The sequence below is a fragment of the Leuciscus leuciscus genome, assembly GCF_965113295.1.
Source record: "Leuciscus leuciscus genome assembly, chromosome: 13".
Classification (NCBI taxonomy): Eukaryota; Metazoa; Chordata; class Actinopteri; order Cypriniformes; family Leuciscidae; genus Leuciscus; species Leuciscus leuciscus.
Window position 1 is genome coordinate 33,571,567 of NC_138737.1, and position 12,890 is coordinate 33,584,456.

At 40.7% G+C, this 12,890-nt stretch overlaps 1 protein-coding gene across 9 annotated transcripts in view; it reads left to right on the plus strand.

Moving 5' to 3' along the window:
* aak1a (AP2 associated kinase 1a) overlaps window positions 1-12,890 on the plus strand; it is a 79,638-nt gene that overhangs the window by 21,539 nt on the left and 45,209 nt on the right. The gene's annotated exons all lie outside the window — the stretch shown is intronic.

The following is a 12,890-nucleotide window of genomic DNA, read 5'->3' on the forward strand; positions in this document are numbered from 1 at the left end:
GCATGATCAGCAGGATTTAAATGAGTGGGCACGTAATGCCATAGGTGAGCTTGTGTGAAGCGCCTGATACGTTCCACTCGGTTATGCACATAAACATGAAAGCGTCTCTTTTTGTTAAAGATGTAACCGAGCACTACCTTGGAGTCTGTGTAGAAGTTCACCTGTTCGACAGCGATGTCTAGCTCCTCCAGGACTAACTCGGCCACCTCCACAGCCAGGACTGCTGCGCACAGTTCAAGCCTAGGTATGGTGATGTCTGGTTTTGGGGAAAGCCGAGCTTTGCCGAGAAGGAAACCCACTTCACTGTGACCATCTCTATCTGTGAGTTTGAGGTAAGCAACAGCGCCCACTGCCTTAGTGGAGGCATCACAAAAAACATGGATCTCTTTAGTTAGAGCTGCAGATAGTGGTATTGAGGTGTACATTCTGGGGATTTCAAGTTGTTGAAGATATTTGAGGGAGTCTTTCCATTGTCGCCACTGTTCTAATTTGTCTTTAGGCAGTTCGGTGTCCCATTCGCAAATGTCAGTGGAAATGTCTCTCAGTATGGTTCTGCCTTCTACAATGACTGGGACAGCAAAACCAAGCGGGTCGTACACACTATTAATGACTGACAGCACTCCCCGTTTAGTGAAGGGCTTTTCATTGACTGTTACCTGAAATTTGAACAGGTCTGTGGACAGATCCCAGCCCAAACCTAAGCTGCGCTGCATGGGTGGGTTAGTCTGCCCGAGGTCAAGGCCCTGCATGTCCGTTGCAAGGTCCTCACTTGGAAAGGCACTTGTGATGATAGGACAGTTGGACGAGATTTTGTGCAGGCGTATATTACACTGAGCCAGCATCTTCTGAGCTCTACAGAGAATGTCAATGGCCTCATCGGCGGAAGAGAATGATTTCAGTCCATCATCTACATAGAAGTGACGCTCAATAAACCCTCTCGCATCACTGCCGTATTCCCTTTCTCCCTCCATCGCTGACCGTTTCAGTCCATAGATAGCCACTGAAGGGGAGGGGCAGTTCCCAAATACATGTACCCTCATCCTGAATTCCTGCACTTGTCCATCCAGATCATGGTTTTTGAACCACAAGAAGCGAAGGTAGTTGCGGTGGTCTTCTCTGACTAGAAAGTTGTGGAACATTTGTTCCACGTCTGCCATGACTGCGTATGGGTCAGACCTGAAACGCATCAAAACTCCCACAAGAGTGTTATTGAGATCTGGCCCTTTTAGTAGCACGTCATTGAGAGAAACATTACTGCATTGAGCACTCGAATCGAAGACCACCCTAATTTTCCCTGGCTTTTGATGGTGGTAAACTCCAAAGCTAGGGAGATACCAGCATTCTTGGTTTGGAGTAAGATCCGGAGCTGGTTCGGCGTGGCCCTTACTGAAGATTTTATCCAAAAATTCAACATAATGCTCCCTCATTTCAGGTTTCCTTTTCAACGTTTTGCGGAGCGACATTAAACGACTGAGGGCCTGGTCCCTGTTGTTGGGCAAACGCTGCCTGGGGGTGCGGAATGGGAGAGGAGCTACCCAATTATTCGCATCATCTTTTGCAAAGTCTTTGTGCATAATGTCCAAGAATAAAGCATCTTCTGCTGAAAGTGCCACTTTGTCATCATCTGCTGTTTGATGGAAAATGTGTCTGCCCAATTCCACTTGTGTCTTAAGTGTATGACAGCTTTCTGTGTATTTGTCTTTGATATATATTTTGTTTTCACAGGGGCTGAGGAAAGTAGGGCGGCCGTTGCTAAGAATGTTTGTCTTACAAGCGTTCACTGTGGGTTTGTGGGCACCTGAGAGGCAGACCTCACCTATAACTACCCATCCCAAATCAAGGCGTTGAGCATAAGGCGCACTGTTTGGACCATTCACCTGAGTGCGGACCTTGTGAGCTTGAATGATGTCCCTGCCCAGGAGGAGAAGAATTTCTGCTGATGGGTCCAGAGGAGGAATCTGCGAAGCAATTGCCTGTAGATGAGGGTGAGCCGTCGCCGCCTCAGAGGTTGGAATCTCGTCCCTGTTATCTGGAATCTGATCACATTCTGTTAGTATGGGCAGCAGCATGGACACTTTTCCATTTACATCCTCAATCACAAAGTCACTCGCTCTGCGACCACCAGTCTCTGATAAACCAGCACATGTTTTCATGGTGTATGGTAGTATGGTACCCTTTACATTGAACATGTCAAAGAAGGCAGACCTGGCTAAGGATGAATTGCTTTGATCATCTAACATGGCGTACATCCTCCTTTTCTTTCCAGGGGATGTGCGGGGGTAAACATTGACTAAGCAAATCTTAGCGCAGGATTTACCTTTGAGGCCTTGGCCACACACTTCTGTACAACTGGTTGTAGTTACAGAGCTTGGGGAATCGGACTCCCCGCCGTGGCTCTGAGGCAGATGGATAGAGTCTTTAGGTGTCCACGGAGGTGGACCAGCATGCATGGCGGACACGTGCACATCACTATTACATTCTGAGCATTGGATAATGGCTCTACAGTCCTTAGCTCTGTGACTTGTGGAGGAACAACATTTATAACAAATAGAGTGTTCTTTGAGAATACCTTTTCTTTCGTCCAGTGTTTTTGACCTGAATCCCCTGCATTTTGCAAGTGAATGGGGCTTGTGGTGAATAGGACATTGCTTGTCTGGATTGAGAACGGATGTTTGAGCTGTGCTGTTTGTTTGACTGATATCCGTTTTATTCACTGCAACAGGAACTCTGTATCTGGCTGGTTTTACCACTGTCTTGTCAACTCTTGGAGCTACTATGTTTGAACTTTGTAACATAAAGCTAGGGTCTGTTTTCATTTCGGCATAGTCATTTACAAACTGAACAAAATATGAAAAAGGTGGGTAAACTGCACCATTTTCCTTTTTGTATTTTGTCCCTTGTTTCACCCATGACTCCTGGAGTCCGAAAGGGAGCTTTTCCACTATCGGGTTTATCCCCCTTGGGGTGTCAAGAAAGCTAAGGCCTGGCAGATAACCTTCACTTTGTGCATACTCTAACTCTAATAGAAGATCTGAAAGCTCTTGCAGCAGTTGAGTATCTTTATTGGATACCTTTGGAAAAGTCTGTAAGCGTTGGAAGAGTGATGCTTCGACAACCTCGGGAGAGCCATAACTCTTATCTAGCCGTTGCCACAAACGTTGGAGGCCTGCTTGTGGGTTGTTGACATGGACCGCCCTGATCCTCAGAGCGTGTTGAAGTGACTCCCCGCTGAGCCACTTGGTAAGAAGGTCAAGCTCCTCGCTAGGCTTGAGGTTGAGGCCTCCTATGGCGTTGAAGAAGATGGACTTCCAGGACAGGTAGGACTCAGGACGGTTGTCGAAAACCTTGAATCCCGCTGTCAGCATATCACGGCGTGCTAGATAGGCTGCTAGATCCGACAGTTCAGTCCGTGGAGTCACTGAGGGTCTATGCTGGGGTGAAAAGTCAATTTTCATGTGTGTAGGAGGGGACGTCAGCCGTTCCCTGTCTACAAAATCAATGATATGTTCACCTGGAGAGGAAGCGACTGGTGTTTGGCTCGGTTGTAGATGGCAAGAGTCGTTATGACTGACCAGTTGTCCTGTGTCAGGCTTCTCTTCTTTCACTTGCAAACTGGAGTTGGCGAAGTGAGCATTTACATAATCTTGAGCACGTCTGATGGAAGGAGGCGTCTTTGGGGAGATGCCTTGCTCAATGAGGTCGATGGGGTGGTGCTCCTCGTCAGCTGCCGCTTCCAGGACATGAGCTGCAGCAAGCGCTGCTTCAGCCTCACCCTCCTTCTTCAGAGCGTTAAGCGTTGCCTCAATGCGAGCCTTCTCAACCTCCATGTCGATCTGGCGTTTGGCGTACTGTGCTCTGGTGCGGGCGGCTTCTGCTTCTGCTCGGGCTTGTGCTGCAGCTTGGCTGGTGGACGAACGGCGTGAAGAACGCGAGAAGCACTCCGACCGGGCCACCATCTGTGATAAAGGCGGTGTAGCTTCAGGCTGAGACATCTTGGGTCCTTGATAGGTAGATAATCTTTTTACTCTTCTGCCCTCGGTTGAGTGTGTGTCTACTCAGCCTATGCAGCGAGCTAAACATGCAGTAAAGAAGGTGGTTCCAGGAACGACAAGACACAGTTTTCCTCTTAAGTGTCTTTACTGAAGACCTCTCTCTTTTCTGACCTTTTTTGTAAAACTGTGAACATACAAACAAATTGTATAGATGCAAATATTAATACTGCAAGTGACGAGAATTCAAAATAAGAATCACAAAATTACAATTTACAAATAATTCAGGTTGTATCGTATGCCACCATGTGGTAGCAGAATATACTGCAGCTAATTACAGTTTCAGAGCACACGTTTATAGGCAATGCAAAACTGTTCAACATATCTGTGATCCCAACATTTTTTACTGATAACTGTAGAATAAAGCTGTAGATTTATTTATCTTCTCACTATTCTGCAAAAGTATAACAGCTCTTACTCTTTAATTAACAAACTCAACAAGCCTTGGTTCAAAGCTACACTGAAACCCAAAACCTCTGATTTTACATTTATAACCTGTATGTACAACCTGACGATCTGGATAGTGAGAAAAAAGTGCTAACATAGGCTTATATATGATATTGTGCATCCACATACACCCACATGGAAGCTAGCAACATTAATTAGACTTAGATCACAAACAACTTTTGTTAGTAAGAATTAAAATAACCTCTTAAAGAATGAGAACAATATCGACAACTAATTACTTACAGATTATGGCATATCAACACCTCTGGACATTCTCACCGCGTGTGACAAACTTTTTTGCCTGCCCCCTCAACACTGAGCGCCGTCTCGTGCACGCAATGTAAAACAGAAGAAGAACCCCAAAACTCTAAAAGAGATACTGACCCCTAGTGGGAAAATAAAGAAATGCACTAGATAATTAATGCAATACTATTGAAACATAGAGGGACAGAACAATGCCGAATTGCAGAGCTTGTGCAAACATCCACGTTGCTATGATCAGATGCTTTTCTTATGCTTTATTTAACAAAATGCTTGCTGTTTTCTCAATTTTGTTGTGTGTTTATTTTGTTATTGAGAGGAAAGCTCATAGCACATATTCACATAATATTCATCTAAACGCTGCTTTCAGCTTTGTGGGCGGCGTCAGATGTTCGCTAACTGAATATTGCTGGTCACGTATTTCAGACTTCGTTTTGACCCTAAGCGAACTTTGCCGTGAGTATATTGGGGCCTTCTTTACGGGTGCTTGTGAAGGCATGTTTCAACAGGGAAAAATATGCTGCTTTCAATAAAAGTACATTTTAGGAATACTTTTAGCTGTGTTGCTCTGTGTCATGAGTAATCAACTGAGTAGACAACGTGAGCATCTGGCTTATAATAAACTCATCCGTACAACATATCTGCACTAGATGCATTTTTTCTGCTTATGTATGTCACAACTGTTTGAGGCTGTCTACACTAGACACATCAAAGTAAACATAATAATGTTACATTTTTCTTTCTGAATGGCTGCAGATGGTATTGCAGGTATTCATCCATTTTCATGACCTGTTTAATCTTTGAAGGTATAAATGCAGTGAATTTTGGCTTGCACTTCTTCCCACACCAGCTAAACCCCCCCTGGCTCCGCCTACTACAGTAGCCCCGCCCCCAAACTCTCACTATAGGTTGAGCTGGAAAGAAATGTTTTGATGGTCCCTGGGAGGCTCAATGTTTACACTTGTGGGTGAGATAAACCCATGAAAGGCATACTAACAATAGTCAATGAACAATAAACTGGATTAAGAGAATGTATTTTAACACAAAAAAATCTTACATCACCTTTAAGTCAGGAGTGTTTTCTCTCAGAGGAGGAATAAGAGGCAGTGCAAATTGGATTTCAAATAGAGAGAAATGTCTCCAAGCATTGTTCAGTTTCATCATTTGCCCTTGAGTATTGCGTATACAAACAAAGCTGTAATTGTATATTTGTACCTGTGTAAAATAGCACAATACAGAAATGCCACATGAGACACACTGTGAAGAAACCTGAGTAGTGCATGCTGGGACACAGGGTTCACATCACAATAGAGATGGCACAGAAACAGACTCTTTTCTTAGCCTTTTGATTGTCTCTGTCTCTAGATCGTGGATTGATGCCGCCACTGTTATTTGTCGTTTGTTATTTGTAACAATCTTTTAGAGGTGGGACTACTTTCATAGGTGGATTAATGTCTCATTATGGGTTATTGACATAATTCCTGTGTGTGTGTACTTTGTATTTAAGTAGCTTTCATACCATTTTCAAGAAACATTTCAATTTAATTACTCTAAAAATGTCTTGTAATGTAACATTTTCCTGACGCGTTGATTATATGAATGTGTACACATCTTAATCATTATTTTCCAAAAAGTTATTAATTCATAAATATCATGAACTGTTTTGTGTATACTTTAATATACACATATATACTTTAATATATATATTAATGACAGTTTTTGACATTATGCCGCTAAAAATATAGATTAAAATGAATAAAAAAATCAAACATGCTCATCATGGGGTGTTTAAGTCATTGTATATTATATTTGTAATGAATAAAAAAAGTAATAGATTCAAACACAAAAAAAAGTTATGTCGTTGACCCTGAAAATATTTTTTTATACCAATGTTGTTACCACAGCATATACTTTTGAATTCTACTTCTTTATTTAAAGTCAAATATTAACACATGAAACAATAGAATATGGCATTAAAGTGTTTCTCAATTAAGTAAACGTAGCTTCAAGCTTTTCCTCTTAAAGAAAACGGTAACAAAGAAATAAATTGTGTGTACTTGTCTTTTTTCTTGTCATTGTTTGATTAATATTGATAAAATAAAAGACAGCGAAGGTTCTATTAGGCTGCATTTACTGTAAAGTGCTGGTTTCTTGACATCCTGAGGTACATCCATTCCAGGTCCTTTTCTCACACGTAAACCATGTGAAAGTGGCCGGATTTACTTAAGTTAAAAGATTAGGTATAAATTTGCAGTCTCATGCCAACACGTGTAATGTTTAAGAGTCGAACGTGGACTATTCCTTTAAGATGCTGCAGTGTGGAGGACAGTAAGCTTCTCAGTCCAGCCTATTAGAGATTCCTTGTAAGCGGCATAAACAAGATTGTGGGGTGATATTTATAGACCCTTACATAATCACATTCTCAGTTTACTTACGACTACACCCCACCTCATCCGAAGGCACTCTGTGTGTGTGTGTGTGTGCTGCTTGTGTGTTTTGCGGTGAGGACACAGGCGTGGTTTGTTATTTTTGAAGTAATTGGCGTTTTCCGTGTGTTTATCTGAATGCAGACTGAAGCAGCTCTCCGTATGCAGGGATTACAGTGTGTGCAGAGCGGTGTACTGTATGTGTGCATATACTATTTTACCTAGCATTTGAGCATCAGCTTTTGGCAGCAGGTTGAACAACCTGTGTCCTGATTTATATGTCCTGGTTTATATGAAACGGTTTGCTCTCTTAAGACAGGCTGTGAAAAATACTGTGTACTGTTTTCATGAAAAAGCATTTGAAGTATGCTTAAAGGGTTGGTTCACCCAAAAATGAAAATTCTGTCAGTAATTACTCTCCCTCATGTTGTTCCAACCCCGTAAGACCTTCGTTCATCTTCGGAACACAAATTAAGATATTTTTGATTAAATCTGAGAGCTATCTCACTCCTCCATAGGCTTCTAAGACATTATAACTTGCTGGCCAAGAAAATGCATTAAAGACATCGTTAATATAGTCCAAGTGACTACAGTGGCTCAATCTTAAGTTTATAAAGCGACGAGAATACTTTTTGTGCGCAAAAAAAAACAAAAATAACAACTTTATTCCACTATTTATTTCCTTCTCTCTGGGCCTCGAGTTTTTTCACGTAGTGTTTTAGCGCAGCGCTTCTGTGTTGTACATCACACGCATCACGCACATGACCAGCGTCGGCCAATAGTGAGCCTACGTGTGACGTACAACACAGAAGCGCTGCGCTAAAACACTACGTGAAAAAACTCGAGGCCCAGAGAGAAGGAAATAAATAGTGGAATAAAGTTGTTATTTTTGTTTTTTTTGCGCACAAAAAGTATTCTCGTCACTTTATAAACTTAAGATTGAGCCACTGTAGTCACTTGGACTATATTAACGATGTCTTTAATGCATTTTCTGGGCCAGCAAGTTATAATGTCTTAGAAGCCTATGGAGAAGTGAGACAGCTCTCAGATTTAATCAAAAATATCTTAATTTGTGTTCCGAAGATGAACGAAGGTCTTACGGGGTTGGAACAACATGAGGGAGAGTAATTACTGACAGAATTTTCATTTTTGGGTGAACTAACCCTTTAAAGCGTAACTCCCGCCAAAATGCAACCTATAGTCTTTTTGTTAATCTACCCGAGGCAAACTTTCGTTTAAAAGCATAATTAGAAAGGAATTACGAATAAGTGTAAAAATAAACTTTTAAGATTGACTGTATTTTCGTTTTCGGTCAAATTGCCTTTTGAATGGGAGTGCTAGTGGCACTACTATGATATCATCAAAATCGCTATTGTTAAAACGAAAATACGGTCAATCTTAAAAGTGGCGTTTCCATTCTAATTATGCTTTTAAACGAAAGTTTGCCTCGGGTAGATTCACAAAAAGACCCTAGGTTGCATTTTGGCGAGAGTTACGCTTTAAAGTGACACTGTATAGGATTTTCTCCCATCTAGCGGTGAAATTGTTTATGACTACCAACTTAATATTACTTTCTAGCCCCTCCCATTCCGAGGGCGTTTTAACTCCTACGGTGGCCGTATTATTTCAAATATGCTGGCAGTCACGAGTGATCTCCCCCTCGCATTCGTCACGGTGCCACTGAGTGTAAAAACACGAAAGGCGAAGCTTGAATTTCAAGGTATGTTCCTCTTTGGCACATGTATTTTCAAGATGGAGGCGCAACATGGCTGCCGCCATTCGAGCAACTCGCTCGTATGTATTCTGAATGGCAGATTCTACGCTTATGAGAATACTTGATTAGTTGGTAGAAGTAATTATACATTAATGAGTACATATCGTTTTGAAAGAACAAAGTGTTTTTTGCAAAGAATCAACTTAAAAAATTACACAGTGTAGCTTGTTTAAGGGATAGTTCACCCAAAATGAGTTTCTTTCTACTGCTGAACACAAAAGAAGATATTTTGAAGAATGCTGGTAACCAGACAGTTGACGTTAGCTATTGACTTCCATAGTCTTTTTCTTCCCTATGGAAGTCAATGGCTACCTTCAATTCTTCAAAATATATTCTTTTGTGTTTAATAGAAAAAAGAAACTCATTCAGGTTTGGAACTGAAGAAAACTGATTTCGGTGTTCAGCTCCAGTCTTCTTGCGCTTGATGTTTAAACTGACAGGATTTTAAAACACGTGCAAATGATAAACTTTCACTATGATGGTTAAACTTTGCAATTAATCTGCGACTCACATGCGTTCCGATCCGGAGCCGATCAACTACGATCCCTATACTTGACATCACACATCCACATTGCGATATCGATACATCGTGCAGCCCTAATATACATGTATGCTAATTTGTACAGCGGCAGCATGTCTTGCTCACAGCAGCGTGTCATGTATGTGTTGGCAGTAGCAAATCCTGTACTTACTCTCCAGCCGCAGCAATAACAGCAGCAGTAGCAGATCTATTCTGCAAAGACCAAATATATCTACATTGTCATACATATTACCATGCCAAACACTCGTGACGACAGAAATATACTAGTTTATGCATTTGATCTCACTTTATTAACCAATGTCTTTGCAGCTGACCTTTAATGATCCAGTTCAACTATATGAATAAGCAAAAATGACTTTAGATAAAGTTTGTGTTACTTTTTTTTGCTGAAGTAAGAGTGTTGGACTTTCTTCTCCTGCGTCCTATTCTAGAATGGCAACACAGCTGAACGTTTTTTTTTTTTTAGCTGCTCTCTCTTTACAGACGTGAATTTACATTTCCTTCAACCTGAAGGCTATTCATTTCACTTTTGGTGTAAAAAGGTTTTTTACCCAAAAATATAAGTTTTGTTTTTAATTTTTTGTTATTAAAGACGAACAAGCAAGCCCAGCCCAGCTGAGAAAAAGTAATGCAAAAGTAACACAATGCATAACTTTACATAAAAAGTAACCAAGTAGTTACAGCACTTACTTTTAAAGGGAGTAAAGCAATATTGTAACGCATTACTTTTAAAAGTAACTTGCCCCAACACTGATGACTAATATGCTGAAAACGGCTCCGTCAATGTTAATTGTCTTGTCACATGGACAGTTAAAGATTATCTTACATAAATCACTTAAATTTATATATTTTTTTCAATGCAAAACGGCAACATTTGACAAAAGTTGAGTAGGCATCCCTGGATATTACTGTCATTCCTTTAACAATTCTATTGTAAAACATGCTTCAAATATTAATCTTACATCTCACTCTTTTACCGTTAAATCTGGAGCACCACTTCTTTGATTAGCCATTTTGACGTTGTTGAGCGATGATCAGCTCAGATGAAACATCTGAATCTTGGCACACAATATCTTTGCAGATCCCAGTATAGTTATTATTTGCCAATTTCACAACGTTTATTATATATAAAAATGCAGAGGTCCAGAACTTCAGTGGTGGGGTACGGTCATGCACACCGACTATTCATGGACTTTCTGAAAATCAAAATTCTGAAAACATGAGACTTTTATGTGGTTTGTGACTAATTGTATCTAATCTTCAAACAATAAAGTTCATTGTTACTCTCACTATGCCTTTGACAGTTGCAGGTTTCTGGACAGAGCTCCTCCTCTCCAGTTGCTCAGTTGGATTGACATTTGTGACATTTTATTTGATTTTTGTTGGACCTCATGGTGCTTCATCCCAGCTAACAGCATAATCTGATGACCATACTTTTGCCGTGTCAGCGTAACTATTTATGCTGCGACAGTCAAGTATGAGAGATTCCTGGATTTGTTGCCACAATGTAACTTTGATGTCAGATGTTAAAAGAGACGTTGTTGCATTGCTATTCTGTTGGTAATATTTGACTTGACTGATCAGCCTGCGGGCAGACATCCAGTAGACCAACTTGTTCAACCTTGCACTGTGTCCTAACCAGACGCGATGCGATAAGATTCCAGCAACAAATAATTTCTGTCCACACTAGACGCGACACGACTGCGAGATCAATCAAAACCCACAGCCAATCAGAACAGCCTGTGGGTGGAGTCTCAGTGGGCGGAGTCAGTTTAAAGGATATGCTAGTTTTTTTATAAAATGACAGGTAGAACTCCTAACCTCGGTCTTAACAGCAGCATTGATCGTATCGGCTTCTTTTCTTTCTTTTTTTGAGAAACCTCGCAAAGTCAGCCATATTGTTTCCATATTCAATGTCTGCACAACTAAATGGACAGCTAAAAATACATGCAAAATATATGTTTGGGAAAAGGTTTTCCTGTGAGTTGCAACAAGATCTCAGGTTTTAGGCTACATCATCCGGTTTGTGTCTAATACATTTCAACTCTCACATTTCTCTACAAGATTGGAAATCCTATACCTCTCAAACAAAATGAAACATCTTAGGTAGATTCTGAAGGACAGTGCTAAATGAAAAACAATATGATCATGTTGCCGTCTTGAGCATCAGTGAATGCTTGAACCCTTTTTTAACAGTTGTGTATGAATTCCTCAAGTGTCCTGAGTGTGAAAAGATGGATCTCAGTTTAACTGCTCAGGACAAACAAGGGACTTGTGAATAACTATCACAAAACAGAAAAACAGTTGTTGATCATCCAGATAACAACAAACAGTATTAAGATTCAAGGGTGTGTAAACTTTAAAACTAGTTAATTTGTGTCAATTATTCTGTCTTGTTGTGGATTACATGTAAACATCTGTTATGTAAAACAGCTTATTCAGGACAAAACGCTGTATTCTGCTGCCAGACCAGTAGTTGGCAAAGAAACACTACACGCCTATACACTGAACACGTAATATGCATGCGCATGATTCCAGTGTTTTCACTTTTTGTAGTTTAGACATAGATGACAAAGGTATCGTTTTCAAAAACGTGCACTTAGAAATACGTTTTCAAAAGTTTTCAGGCCCCTAAAATGCCATTCCCACGTAGCCTGGGAAAACCCAGACAACTTCCGGCAAATTTAGATTTGCTCTGCAAGTAAGGCCCTGTCCCAAATGGCGCACTTCATGCGGACTTTCGGTCTCGTGGACTTGAATTGCGCGTGCTCGCTGAGTCTACGAGTCCGTAGGGCGTCCCATTCAGCATTTTACCGCTCTGAAGTGTGCTCAGCAGCGCCCCCTTTGTACCCTTGAAGCGGTCTTCCACGAAGCCCGCATAGAAGCAGGCTCCACGCACTTTAACTACCCAGGAATCCTTGCGAAAGGCCAATCAGACAACAGATGGGAGGAGATTTCACTCACGGATAATTGTTGACATGGCTGAGAAGAAAATATTATGTTTTTTATGACCTAAATGTAAATTTGATCAGTTGCTACCTACAGTTTATACAAACATTATGGTCATCGAGCAGTGGTTGATGTCTCTAACATAATAATAGCGCGTTTAATAATACGATCGCATTATGATTCATTAAATAAATAGAACGAATGGCAGGGCTTTACTGAGTCATATGTAAACATAGTATGAATATTGAAACCTGTAAATTGAAAAAAATTATGTTTAAATTATGTTTTAAAATTGTAATCTTAGTTCAAATGGAACATTATGTATTATTATGTACAACTGTATACATCATTTAAATAAGCATGATATATCTATTGTCTAATGCCCAGGTGATATGCACAATATCAAAATATAGAACTGTAAAATTAGGCTGTGTAGTTGACAT